This window comes from Vicia villosa, linkage group LG3 (assembly GCF_029867415.1).
Source record: "Vicia villosa cultivar HV-30 ecotype Madison, WI linkage group LG3, Vvil1.0, whole genome shotgun sequence".
Lineage (NCBI taxonomy): Eukaryota > Viridiplantae > Streptophyta > Magnoliopsida > Fabales > Fabaceae > Vicia > Vicia villosa.
In genome coordinates, this window is record NC_081182.1 from 100,774,949 (window position 1) to 100,790,108 (window position 15,160).

A 15,160-nucleotide genomic window follows, 5' to 3' on the forward strand; every position below is an offset into this window, starting at 1 on the left:
AATTAATAGTTCTAACCAATTTTTACCTCTCCGTCCCAGATATGTCTGGCAACATGGTCCGGGTAAAGGGGCAGCAATGATAAGTCGAAAGGCCCTACTTCAAAACTCACTGGTGCGACCTTATCTGCCAAGGCCTAGGCCTAGGATTGGGATGCCTGGTGCAGCCGGGGGAATGGGGTTGGTATGCATTAGGTACCGCTGGTATGGCTTGGGATTGGGATGCATCAAGTACCGCTGGTGTGACCTGGGACTGGAGCTGGGATGCATCAAATACCGCTGGTGTGCCTTGGTACTGGGGTATCTCATGTGTGGCCTGGGATTGTGATGTCTTTCTTGCCTCAAGTATATGTATAGGTGAACTCATGTGTCTATGTGAAGATGGAAAAAAAGGAGCAGAGACATAAACTCCGAAACCTAACACCGCCTCCGCCAAAGCCTGTTCAAAGGTGGAAGGAGCATGAAATGATTAACTCTTTCCCTCTAAACTGAAGCATGATGTGTAACCCTGCCGTGTCTCAACTTGAATTGTCTGTCAGTTATAACTCCTACAAAACAAAAGTTACATTATGACTCATGTTCAAATAAAGGAAGTATAGCAGGCAGACTTATTTCGGAGATGCATCTCCAAAAATTCATGCAACTTAGTCAGCATCAATGGTGGCTTGAAGGGTGTAAGGACTTCAAAAAACGACATTGATCGACAAAATAACCTAACTAAAACATTCTACCGCAGTTCTAAGATAGAAAACACTTACAATTTCCAATTTTCTAACCTAAAACTTAAATTCTAAACTAGTTTACATTAACTTAAAAAAGTGAAAAAACAACTTACAAATTCTACCTAAAGCATGGTTCTTGATGTTTTATGAAGCTTGAATACTGATGTTTGTGAGTCTTGATTATTATTTGATGAAGTTTGGCATAATGGGGTTGGCGAGAGTTTTAAGAAAATGGGTTTTGAAATGAGTATCTGAAAGTGAATAAGGGGAAGGGATGATGGCGCGTATTTGAGAGAATACCCTCCGAAGATACATATATGTAAGAATTTCAGAGATGTATCTTCGGAATATTTCTACGAGACATTTGGTCTTAAGGAAACAAATGCACTAAAGCTGGGTTGTGTCAGAAGATGCAACTACAAAAATATTACGTAGACGCATCTCCGGATAATTCATTTTACTGATTTAGGGTCTTGTTCAACAATGTGTATACTTTTGGTGTGTCTTGAGATACATCTTTGGAATTTAGGAACATTTTTGCGCGTCCGGAGATACATCTCCAAAATTTGGGGACATTTTGATATTTTCGCGCAGTGCGCTAAAAAGTTATGAGGTGCATTAAGAAATTCCCAAAAGATGGTATGGTGGAGTAAAGAGGCAACTAGGCTTTGGACCCAGGCCCAGGAACGAACCAGAAAAGGGGTAAGGGTGAGAAGACGCTCTTCAATTTGTTCCCTGTCATACCCCAATTTTTGACCTAAGATACCACCTCGTATCATTTGCATATGCATCATTTGCATCTCTAACAAATTGCATAGTTTGTGTTTGCTACTTGTGACTCAGCAGGATTAAATCAAGAAATCACTCATCAGTACAAGTAACAATCAATTAGGGTTTTGTTCTCCCTTCATCTCAAAAGAATTATCTTCATCAACAATCAACATTTGGTCCTCAAAGTTTCATTTCAACAAACTCAAAGGCTCTGAATCAACCAGATTAGGGTTTTGACTGAAGATAGCATACTCCTGACTTTTGCTCAGGATTTGACCTAATGACTTGAGACATGACCTCAAGACCCCAAGTACATCATTTTGACCTAATCCATTGGTTCAGGACATCTCCTACACCGGGATTGATCAACAGTGAAATTTCAAATCATCAGATTAGAGTTTTGAACTATCAGGGACTGAAATCAGGGATCACATTTGGGAAACCCTAAAAATCCCCAGGAAGTCACTCAAAGGTTTCAATCATCTTCAAATAATCCTTATGACAATATCCAATGGAAATTACATCTTAATTCAAGATCCACAGTCATCAATTTCATCAGGTCGACAATTAGGGTTTTTTGACCTAATTCACCTGAACCACTGACTTTTTAATCAGAGCATGGTACCACAACTCAAGCTATGATTAAATATCCTCTAATACCTCAACATAATCCATTCATACCATTCATTTGGTGAGAATAGCTTGGTTCATTTGAAATCTCCAGAAACGCGATTCGTTTGAAAAAGTCAACTGTACAAGATCACCATTGACTTTTGGGGAATTTTGGTCAACCATGACTTTTGAAGTTTCAAATCATCAACATATGATATATGAAGTCATTTGATCAAGAAAAATCAAGAAAATCAACCAAGAATCAAAAAGTCAAAAGTTTGACTTTCATACTTAGAAAATTTTCTAAGTGTTTTTCAATGGTTTTTTCCAAACTTTGGAAGGGAATAACTCAAAATTTCACCTACAAACTGAAACAAACTTCCAACATGAAAGTTGTAGATTTTGATCCAATAAACAACTTTGAAACATATAATTTTTTTTCAAAAGATCAACCATTTAAGAGATATGGAGCTTCAAAGTTGGTATCTTTTGAAAAAATGCACTTAAAATCTCATTTTCTTCAAAGTTCATGGATCTTTTTCACCCATTTCCTTAAAGGTCTTGAAGAAACTTTCAACTAGGGTTTTGAAGTGTGTAACATGAGCTTTCCAAAATGTCCAAGAGCATGAAAAAATATGGAGTGTAGCTATGGTTTTGAATTTTGACATTAGAGGTCATTATGCATGAAATTACAAGCCATTTTCACTAAGTTCATACACTATATGGCCTATAACACAAGTGATGACACACCAATGCATTAATTGAAAGATATTTTTCTGGTTTGAGATCAGAATGGAAAGAGATAAGAAGCTTGGCAAAATAACCATGGTTAAGTCACTTTTAACCATTTGCATTAAATGTGAAAGATTCCATTTTATCTCTTAAGCCAAATCATCACTCTTTGATCCACTTGCAAGGGCTTTGTATTCAGAAAGCTTGGCCTATAAATAGAGGTCATTTCCACTCTCCAAATCACACCAAAACCTCATAAACATAGGTTTTCTCTTCCTTTCTTAGAATGCAAGTTTCATAGTTTTCAAAAGAGGTAAAATTCTCAACCTCTAAACCTTTGAAGTTCTAAGCAAAGTGATGCTTCTAACACTTCCCAAATACCATATGGAAGTTGTTTGAACCATTGAAACCTTCCAAAAACATCAAGAACTCAGAATCACTAACTCACTTCCCAAATATGCATAACATTAGCCTTATCATGCCAAAATCAATTCCAGGCCAATTCGGTCCAAGCTAATCATCCAAACACATTCCATATACCATATATGAACTATCCCAATCATCATCCCTGACCTGTAACTCCAGAATCATCAAGCTCGATTCATACTTGGCCCTACTGCAGACCGGGTACCATGGCCATGCTCAGATGAATTCAGGTTGTTCCAAGCATCCAGACACCTTCCATAATCATCATTGAAGCTATCCAGATCATCACAAAGCATCTGTAACACCTCCAGATCAAAATTCAATTCTCAGTTTGGCCGTTTTTGAGGTAAGTGCTCATGAACTTCAAACTCATACATATATGCATCATAAATGAAAAACTCGTTTGCCATCTTGTTTCTGCACACATGTGGATCATTAACCCTCAATCAATTGCATCATATCATGATCATACACGATTTCACAATGATTTGTCATATTAGGGTTCTTCGCGATTTCCAGAAAATTGATCATCTTAGAGTGAAAATAAATGAAATTAAAGATCACCATCATAATCCTTGTGAAAAACCGAGCAAGATAGACCCTTCACTTGATCAATTTGGTCCAGTTTCAAAGATTTTCAAAAATCAAATTAGGGTGTGTTCTTGGCGCCATTTTTTGTTCATAAATTTCAAATGTTTGTTTTTCAATATATTGAATGGAACGTGTGTCACTAACAAGCTGCGCGCGCAGCTCAGTTGGTTGTTGTTTTGAGTAGTGAACCTCAGGGCGTGGGTTCAAACCCTGGCAGGACCAAAACCCAATTTTTTGACACTTATTTTCTTCATTTTTCTTTACAACTTCACTTAATTAATTAACCAATCAAAATTAATTATTTTTACTTCATTTTTTACACACTCTTCATTTAACACATATATTTTATGAATATCCAAAAAAATCACAAAAAAATATTTATTTAATACATTTTTAATTAGGTTTAAAATGACATGTTTTTAAGTGTTTTTAATACTTTAAATATTGTTTTTCATTTGATTTTTCAAACTTAATCATTTGTAAATATTTTGTGATCAAACCCTAATCATTTAGGTGTTAATTAAGTATAATCTTTGTGTTTATCTTAATTAATTTGATTTCTGTCAAAATTTCAAACTGTTTTAAAACAAACGATCGCAGCTTTTTCAAAATGATAAACCATTTTTTTTTTGGTTTTCTTTTCAAAAGAAACTATTGATCAAATCTTTTTGGATTGATCAATTGATTTTCAAAACAATGTGGGGCCTCTCGAATATTAGAGAGTATAAGTCCCATCCCTTTTTTCTTTTTGTACAGTTTTTTTTTTCCAAACAGAAAAACTTCTTCAAAAAAAATAAAAACTTCTCAAACAGTTTTCAAAGCAACAAACTTCAAAACGACAAACTTTAAAAACAATCAACCATGTTTTATAAAATAAAACATGGGCCTCCACATAGGTATAAGTCCCATTCCCGTACATGAAATTAGGTATTTCATTGTACAAACACCTTTTTGTACATACCTTGATCAATTTGTTTTTTAACTTCGAACAACAAATCAAAAAATGAAGGTTTTCTTTAAATCTTCCCAAAAATACCATGGGCCTCCATGTAGGTATAAGTCCCAAGCCCCTTTGTAAATATTTGTTTACATAGCTTTGAATAAACTCAATGGGCCTCTCCCCGAGTATAAGTCCCGAGCCCCCGTGTATACAAATGGATCATGCTTACAGGTATATTTCCTTCATAAACTCCATTATATACACACACCTTGTCATATATATGTAATTGTTCATATTTGTTCATGTACTTGTTCATATTTGTGATTGTGTTATATATACTTGTTCAACTTAGTACAACACTAGGTTCCCCATAGCCTCCTATTGGGCTTCGTGCAAAGAATCTCCCTAGTTTAGGTTAGGACATAGAGTATGGTTTCCCGGTGAAATCGCTCTAAGAGCTCAAACCAACTATACCATGCCTCCCCTTGGGCTTTGTACAAACGAGTGACCCTCCCATAGCCTCCTCTTGGGCTTACAATGCAAGGACCCTCGATAGTCCCTCCCATAGCCTCCTCTTGGGCTTACAATGCAAGGACCCTCGGATAGCCTCCTCTTGGGCTTCGTACAAGGACCCACGGACTTCTTATAAGCATCCCCAATATCCAAAACAAATACCCTAGGAGATTAGACATTTATCATCTCTATGATAGGAGTATCTCTTCTATATCATCACAATCAATCAATCAATCAATCAATCAATCAAATTTCACTTTTGCCACAAGGCTGGCTAATCAATCAAACCTTTTTGCCACCATACTGGCTGATTAATCAAAGTTTTTGTCACAAGGCTGACTTCATTGAAACTTTTGCCACAAGGCTGGCTGATTAATCAAAACTTTTTGTCACAAGGCTGACTTCATTGAAAGTTTTTGCCACAAGGCTGGCTAAAAAGCATCTTTATCATTCTAAGCACCATAAGTGGCATGGCCTAGGGCTTATAATGAAAAGATTTTCAAACAAAAACAAACAGATGTATGTGATGATATAGATTAGATACATCGAACATTTAGATGACATTTGTCTCTTTTCCTTTGCTTCCACTAGCATAAGTGGGAACTACGATTGCTCTGACTTTCTCAACATCCCTTTGAGAATACGTAGGCACAAGGTCGTATCCTTGGCGAGCAAAACTTCTCCCTCAAACCACTCAAACCTTAGCACCCGTAGACCCCGAGCTACAGATGCTCTGATTCCCTCTAAGGGATATGTATGCACAGGATCGCGATGATCTTTGCGAGCATAATCAAACAAACACCTTAGTCTCCCACCTATCTCACAACAGAACCTCCACCATAACATAGAATGAAACGAAAACAACAAAGAAGCCTATAGAGTACTATAGATACGTTGGGTGCTAATACCTTCCCTTCATATAACCAACCCTCTTACCCAAGATCTCTCCCCCACTTTTAAGGTTATTGCAGCTTTTTTCCTTTTCCTACTTTGGAAACAATAAAAAGTTTGGTCGAAACAAAGAAAAATCATTTTTTTGAGCACTCGAGCCCAAAGAAGGCATCAGGTGTCTCATCCCGACAAAAAAGATACAATTTTTCCCCGCGACAGAAAAATGGCGACTTCACTGGGGACCATCTTTTTATTGTTTCCAAAGAAAGGGTTATTTCTAATTGTTGTTTTTTCATTTTAATTCTTGTTACATGTGTGATTCTTTGGTTCTGTTACTTGTGTGGTTCTGTTACAAGTGATACATTATGGACAAATTCTAACCCGGATTAAGTACACATAAGAATTAGGTGGAGGGTATAGTCATGTACAGGCGTACGTGAGAATCCTTCCGCTCAGTGGAGGTTCCTTGTTGGTAATATATGTTTAGCATGTTTCGTAGCGAAAACATTATTGCTGCATTGAACTGTAGAAGCTGAGTTGGTCGTAGAACCCCAACCCATCCTGGCCTTATTAGGTTGTGGCGCAGAAACGATTCAGGTGAAGACTTGGATAGTTGTCATGCGGAGAGCCACACTCAGACGAGTTTTTCTTGAGAATATTTCTGGCTCACAAGTTCAGTCGTGCAAGCCGGTAATATCCGAAAGAAGAATGTAGACTCTGACGTATCAGTAGAACATGTTGTGCAGGTGATTAACTAGAACTATCCCATTTTTGGTTCTCTGACCTCATGCTCGTGACGATGGACCTTTGAACTTGTGTGTACCATGTTTGTGTACCATGTTTGTATTACCATGTTTTACCATGTTCGTATTACCATGTTCGCTTTACCATGTTTGAATATGTGGCATCCATGCATCCATGCATTCATACATTCATTAAAAAACCCATCTTTTTCCAAAAAAAAACATGATTTTTCCAAAGATTTAGAGGATTTTCTTTGCAAACATTATAGGATTAAGTTATGGAAGGGGTAAAAAGGTATACCAAAAAGTACGGTTTCAAAGCGCCTGATGTGGGAAAACTGATAGAATTAGCATCTTCTGTACAAGATCCTTCTAATTTTAGGAAAAGTTATGGAAAGCTTTTGCCTATCCTGAACACTCATGTTGATGAAGGACTTCTCAAAACTCTGGTTCAGTTTTATGATCCCGTCTACCGGTGTTTTACCTTTCCAGACTACCAATTGGTACCGACCATGGAAGAATATGCCAATCTTTTGGGTATTCTTGTGTCTGACAAAATACCCTTCAATGGTTTGGAAGCCATTCCTAAGTCACACGTCATTGCAGCAAGTATCCACTTGAAGAAATCTGAAGTAGAGAGTAATTGGACTACCAAAGGAAACCTCCCGGGTTTAACTTCACACTTCCTAGTAAAGAAAGCCTTTGATTTCATCGAAACTGGTAGCATGATAGCTTTTGAAGCTATACTAGCCTTGCTCATCTATGGGTTGGTTCTGTTTCCCAATGTCAACGACTTTGTTGATATCAATGCCATAAAGATCTTTCTGATTGGAAATCATGTTCCGACTTTGCTTGGTGACATGTATTTTTCTGTTCATCATAGGAATCGCCAAGGCGGAGGAGTCATTGTATGTTGTGCACCATTGTTGTTCAAATGGATTGTTTCACACTTACCTGAGTCTCCTATTTTCACGGAAAACCGAGAAGGCTTACATTGGCCTCGAAGACTTATGTCTCTTACTAATAATGATATTCGTTGGTATACCTTGGCTCGCTGTGGTACAGAAACCATTGAAAGTTGTGGAGAGTTCGCCAATGTACCCCTCATTGGTACACAAGGAGGAATTAACTACAATCCGGTCCTAGCCCGACGACAACTCGGGTATGCAAATTCAGCTAAACCCATTGGTCTCGCAGTGGAATGCTACTTTTACCGAGAAGGGGATGATCCTCAAAGGTTGAAAACAAGAATGATAAGAGCTTGGTACGACGTCCGATGGAAAGAAAAAGGTGAGGCACGAAATTGCATTGCCGTGGACGCCTACACCTGCTGGGTAAAGAAAAGAGCAAAGGAGTTTCAAATGCCTTATGTTTATGAAAAACCCATGTTTTCTGCAGTATCTCAACTGCCCAACATTCCCACTATGGAGGAATACCAAGACACTTTAGCCAAGATGAGGTTAGAGAAAGATGCTTGGGAAGAAAAGTTTCGTAAGACTGATGTGGAAAACAGAAAGTTGAAGAAAAGAGTGAAAGATCACGAAGAAACTCTTTATTATCAAGATGGATGGCTCATGAGTAAAGATGAGAAGATCCGTCGGAAAGATGCTGCAATCAAGAGGTACATCAAAGAAAGCAAGAAAAAGCTTGAAGGCTCAACAAGCAACGCTCCAACTCCTGACGATTGGAAGAATGTTGTTAACAAGCTAAGGACCGAAAAGGCCGAGTTGAAAGCTCGCTATGGGAAAGAAATCCTGAAGCTCAAGCTGCACAACGCATTTGGTTCTTCGTCTGATGAAGATGCTTAGGATTGTTTAGCTTTCTATTTATCATTTGCTTCTGTAAGGAGCTATGCTCCAATGTTGTAACATTTTCCCATTATTTCAATAAGAGAATAGTTTGTGTTCAAATGTTTGCAAGGAAATAATCTTTAAAATATTTGAAAAAAATCATAAACTTTTTTTGCATACATCATTCTGCATATCGAGTCTGTTGTCTAGAGTCTTATCTTTTGGATCTTCCTCCATTAGATCGTCAAGCTGTCGCGTCTCAAACTTTCTCGACCGCGCTCGCAATCAGATCACAAATACAATACTCGTTCAAGCAGAAGAAGAATAATGGAACACTCTGAACAAGAGAATATTGAGCTTCGTGGTACAGTGACCACCCTTCAGGAAAAATTGGAAAGTCTCACTACTCTGGTTTACTCCCTAATGGCCGCACAAAATCAGCAGCCGTCACCCAACAGTCAAGCAACGGTAACATCTGAAGTCACTACTCCAGTTTCTACAGTTGCATTCAGCATTCCATCTTTCTCCATGCCAGAAGGTTGGAGCACGCCTTTCAGCTTTGGTGCAGGTTTCCGCCATAATGTTTCTGGGGTTCAAACATCCACAACTGAAGCGCCTGCTGCACAAAGTTCACAGTTCACTCCAAATCAGGGGGTAGTTTTTTCTCAGATCACTATGGCGCTTTCTCAGCCCACTATGACGGTTGCTACTCCTATGGTTCACACTGTTCCTTACGGAGACAATGAGGTTTATCATGATCAAGGTGATAGCACAAATCAGCGAAACCTTGTGGAAGATCTCCAAGAACAGTTCAACAAAATTCAATTGGAAGTCAAAGCTATTCGGGGAAAATATTTGTTTGGAAAGAATGCCCAGGAGCTATGTTTGGTTCCCAGTGTGCAAATACCAGCTAAATTCAAGGTCCCAGACTTTGAGAAGTACAAAGGTAGTTCTTGTCCACAAAGCCATCTCGTGATGTATGCTAGGAAGATGTCTACTTATGCAGATAATCATCAGTTGCTCATCCATTACTTTCAAGACAGTTTGACTGGTGCCGCACTGAAGTGGTACACAGGATTGGATAGCACTAACATTCGAACTTTCAACGACCTAGGTGAGGCCTTTGTCCGACAATACAAATACAACTCGAATATGGCTCCAGACAGAGATCAGCTTCGATCCATGGCTCAGAAAGATCATGAAGCCTTCAAAGAATATGCCCAACGATAGAGAGAAACTGCTGCTCAGATTAATCCACCGTTAAAAGAGAAAGAGATGACGAAGATCTTCTTGAATACTCTCAGTCCGTTTTATTATGAACGCATGATTGCTAGTGCTCCAAGTGATTTCACCGAAATGGTAAACATGGGGATGCGTCTAGAAGAAGGAGTCCGAACTGGATGTCTAACTAAAGAAGGTGGATCTTCAAGCGGAACCAAAAAGTTCGGAAGTGGTTTCCCAAAGAAGAAAGAACAAAGTGTTGACACGGTATCCCAAGGGAAGCCAAGAGGAAATGTCAATCGTCAACGACAGGTTGCTGCTATCACACCAGTCATTAATACAACACCGAATCCGGGATTTACCCCGCGGTTTCAACAACAACAGCCTCGACAACAGGCTCAACAGTTTAACAATAATCAGAATCGTGTACAAAGAGCTCCACAGTTTGATCCAATTCCAATGACCTACACAGAGTTGTATCCTGCTTTGATTGAAAGAGGTCTTGTTCAAACTAAAGCACCACCACCAGTACCTGAGAAACTTCCATGGTGGTACAAAGCTGAGGTCTCATGCCCTTATCATCAAGGAGCACCTGGCCATGATCTTGAGCATTGCATAGCTTTGAAATATGAAGTTCAGAGGTTGGTTAGATCTAATCTTCTCTCTTTCAGAAATCTGAATCCAAATGTGCAAGCAAATCCACTGCCCAATCATTGAGGGCAGGTTGTAAACATGGTGTATGGATGTCCTGGTCCATATCGAGTCTATAATATCAACTTCTCAAGAGCAAATTTGGTACAAATGCACGCTACTCTCTGTCAAGGGCAGAATTTTCGCCAGCATCATTATGGTTCCTGTAGCATATGTTGTATAGATCCTCATGGATGTTCGATTGTGAGAAGAGATCTCCAAGTTCTATTGGATAATGGTACTATTCAGATCTACAGAAATAGGAATGAAGATGAAGTTAACATGATAGGATGTTATCCGCATGAGCTTTTAGTCTCAGATATCAACTCGGAAATGCCTAAAGTTAACGTCATCGTTCCTTATTTCAACATGCCTGAGCGCATAGAAGTTACTTACAACAAACCAAGGGTTCCTGTTGCTCCTCTGATCATTTGTCTACCTGGACCTGTTCGCTATGACTCTGACAAGGCAGTTCCATACAACTATAATGCAACAATGATAAAGGATGGACGAGAAGTTCCTTTACCTACTCTTTCATCTGTCGTGAATATCGCCGATGTGAGTCGAGTAACCAGAAGTGGACGTGTGTACACTCCACTACCTCCAAAGCAGCCTGTTGCTCCTGCAACCGGGCAAAATTCTATCAATACACCAGTAGGGAATCCTGAGGAAACTCCTATTAGTAATACGAACACTGATGTTGGCCAATCCAGTGGAACCAATGTCAATCCTAACTTTGATGAAATTTTGAAACTTATCAACAGAAGCGAATACAAAATTGTGGATCAGCTTATGCAGACTCCTTCAAAAATCTCAATACTTTCTTTGCTTTTAAACTCAGAAGCCCATAGGGAAGCCCTGATGAGAGTATTAGATCAAGCTTTTGTAGATCATGATGTGACTGTTGACCATTTTGATGGAATAATAGCCAACATAACAGCTTGCAACAATTTAAGCTTCTGTGATGAAGAACTTCCCGAGGAGGGTAGAAATCACAATCTTGCTCTGCACATTTCTATGAACTGTCAGTCAGACTCTTTGTCCAACGTGCTGGTAGACACCGGATCTTCCTTGAATGTGATGCCAAAGACGGCTCTTGCTCGCTTGTATTACCAAGGAATGCCTATGAAGTTCAGTGGTGTAGTTGTCAAAGCATTTGATGGATCGCGGAAATCTGTTATCGGCGAAGTCAACCTTCCCATGACAATTGGTCCACATACATTTCAAATCACCTTCCAGGTCATGGATATTCAAGCTGCTTATAGCTGTCTGTTAGGACGACCATGGATCCATGAAGCAGGGGCAGTAACTTCTACGCTCCATCAAAAGTTAAAATTTGTAACAAATGGAAAATTGGTAACAATAAGTGGAGAGCAAGCCTTGATGGTGAGCCATTTATCCAATTTCTCTTTCATAAGTGCTGATAATGAGGAAGGAACTCAGTTCCAAGGTCTCTCTTTAGAAGACGAATCTTCCAAAAAGAAAGCATCGATCTCTTCTTACAAAGAGGCAGTAAAAGTAGTGAAAGATGGAATTACCACTGGCTGGGGGCAAGTTGTGATCCCGACCAAGAATGAAACTAGAGCAGGTCTCGGATGTTCACCACCGTTCTCAAACTGCACCAAGAAGGATGAAACCCTTCGTCCGATCAAAGAAACATTCATTAGTGGAGGGTTTCTTAACCCAATTCCTCAAGAGGTTAATGTCCTTATCGAAGAATACATCAAAGAAGGTCTACCTAGCAACGAACTCCTCTGTGTATTATGTATTCAGGAAAACTCCCCTCAGAATTATCTTCAGTGTTGACATTGACCGCTGGTCGAGTAGGATTTGAAGGTCCTGGTTTGTCACTCTTGTTCTTTGTAGAGTTGAAACGGTCTTCTTCTACTTCTTGAAGAGCATATGATGAGTCACAATCTTCCGAATTTTCAAGATGTATGTTCACCACCGTTCTCAAACTGCACCAAGAAGGATGAAACCCTTCGTCCGATCAAAGAAACATTCATTAGTGGAGGGTTTCTTAACCCAATTCCTCAAGAGGTTAATGTCCTTATCGAAGAATACATCAAAGAAGGTCTACCCGATCCTGAAGAAGAATGGAAAAGTTATCTCAATGACTCGGGATACATATCTCAGGAAGAACCATATCCTCCTTCAGAAAAATGTAGTGCCAAAGAAACTGAGCCTGTTCCTGCAGAGGTCTGGGACACCCTGGGACAACCAAGTGGCAAATATGATTATATGGTGAAATACACTGCACCTGAAAGTTCAAAGATTGCGATTGAAGATATCCAACCAACTGGATGGGGAGATTCCTTTGAATATAATAGTCAACCAGAAGAGGCTTACCAATGCTCTCAATTTTCACAGCAACCTGAAATTACTGAAGATTTCAGCTTCAATGCATCTACCAAGATTTATAATCCTGAAGATGGTTATTATCACATAAATGCCATTTTTGAAGATGAAGGGGAAGATGGCCCCGCAGTTGACTCGGAAAGTGTCTCTGACAATGAGTCTCTTCATCCTGAAGACTGGGAAATACATCCTGAAAATTCGGAAGATTGTGACTCATCATATGCTCTTCAAGAAGTAGAAGAAGACCGTTTCAACTCTACAAAGAACAAGAGTGACAAACCAGGACCTTCAAATCCTACTCGACCAGCGGTCAATGTCAACACTGAAGATAATTCTGAGGGGAGTTTTCCTGAATACATAATACACAGAGGAGTTCGTTGCTACTGGAAAGCTGTCGACGTTCCGAATGTTGTTCGCCGCTCAAAGTAATCACCTCGCTGTTATTTTGGCCTCTTGCCTGGCCCAAAGCAAAGAGATGTTTTATAGGGCTTTGCTTTTAAATGTTCCGCCCAAATAACTTTGTGTATAGGGCTTTGCTTTAAAGGTTTCCCTCTTTGTCCTGCCCAAGACAAATGAGTTTGTGTTTAGGGCTTTGTTTCAAAAATGAATCATAAATAAAGTGTCATTTTGAATTCCCTACACTATGTGTTTTTTATTTTTGTTTTTTTTTCTAGAAATGGTAATCCTAAAAAAACAAAAAAAAAACGTTTCAAAAAAATCTGCATACACTCTTGCATTCATAAAATTTCTGAAATAAATATAAATCACATGTGCAGATTTACTATTGATAAACCCATTGAATGAAATAACCCTATGCCCTCTCCCAACTTTGAGTTTCCTGTGTTCGAAGCCGAAGAAGAGGAAGAAGAGGAGATCCCGGACGAGATCTCTCGATTACTTAAGCACGAGGAAAGAGCCATTCCGCCTCACAAAGAGCCTTTAGAAAAGATCAACTTGGGTTCTGAAGAAGACAAAAAAGAAGTGACCATTGGATCGCTGCTTGATACTGATATCAAGAGTAAGTTAACAGACCTTCTCAAAGAATATGTTGACGTGTTTGCCTTGTCTTACCGAGACATGCCTGGGTTGGATACCAATATTGTTCAGCATTACTTGCCATTGAAGCCAGAATGTCCGCCAGTCAAGCAGAAATTGCGAAGAACTCACCCTGATATGGCTAACAAGATCAAAATAGAAGTTCAAAAGCAACTCGATGCAGGTTTTCTAGTCACCTCCGAGTATCCTCAATGGTTGGCCAACATAGTGCCAGTTCCAAAGAAAGATGGCAAAGTCAGAATGTGTGTTGACTACCGTGACTTGAACAAAGCCAGTCCAAAAGATGACTTTCCATTACCGCATATTGACATGTTGGTTGATAACACCGCTAAGTTCAACGTCTTTTCTTTCATGGACGGGTTCTCCGGTTATAATCAGATCAAGATGGCTCCTGAAGACATGGAGAAGACATCTTTCATCACCCCATGGGGTACCTTTTGCTACAAAGTGATGCCATTTGGATTAAAGAATGCAGGCGCAACTTACCAAAGGGCAATGACTACTCTCTTTCATGACATGATGCATAAAGAAATTGAAGTTTATGTGGACGACATGATAGCCAAGTCCATCACAAAAGAAGAACATATTGAATACCTTTTGAAGTTGTTTCAACGACTAAGGAAATATCAGCTTCGTTTGAATCCTAACAAATGTACTTTTGGGGTTAGATCTGGAAAACTCTTGGGTTTCATTGTAAGCCAAAGAGGTATTGAAGTAGATCCCGACAAAGTCAGAGCTATTCAAGAGATGCCTGCACCAAAAACTGAAAAGCAAGTAAGAGGATTTCTCGGACGATTGAACTATATCTCCAAATTTATCTTTCAAATGACTGCTACTTGTGGGCCAATTTTCAAGCTTCTCCGCAAAGATCAAGGGGTTGTATGGACTAAAGATTGCCAGAAAGCGTTCGACAGTATCAAGGAATACCTGTTAGAACCTCCAATATTGATTCCTCCGGTTGAAGGAAGACCACTAATCATGTACCTTACCGTGTTAGAAGAATCCATGGGTTGTATGCTTGGACAGCAAGATGAAACCGGTAAAAAGGAGCATGCCATCTATTACTTAAGTAAGAAATTCACAGATTGTGAGTCTCGTTACTCCATG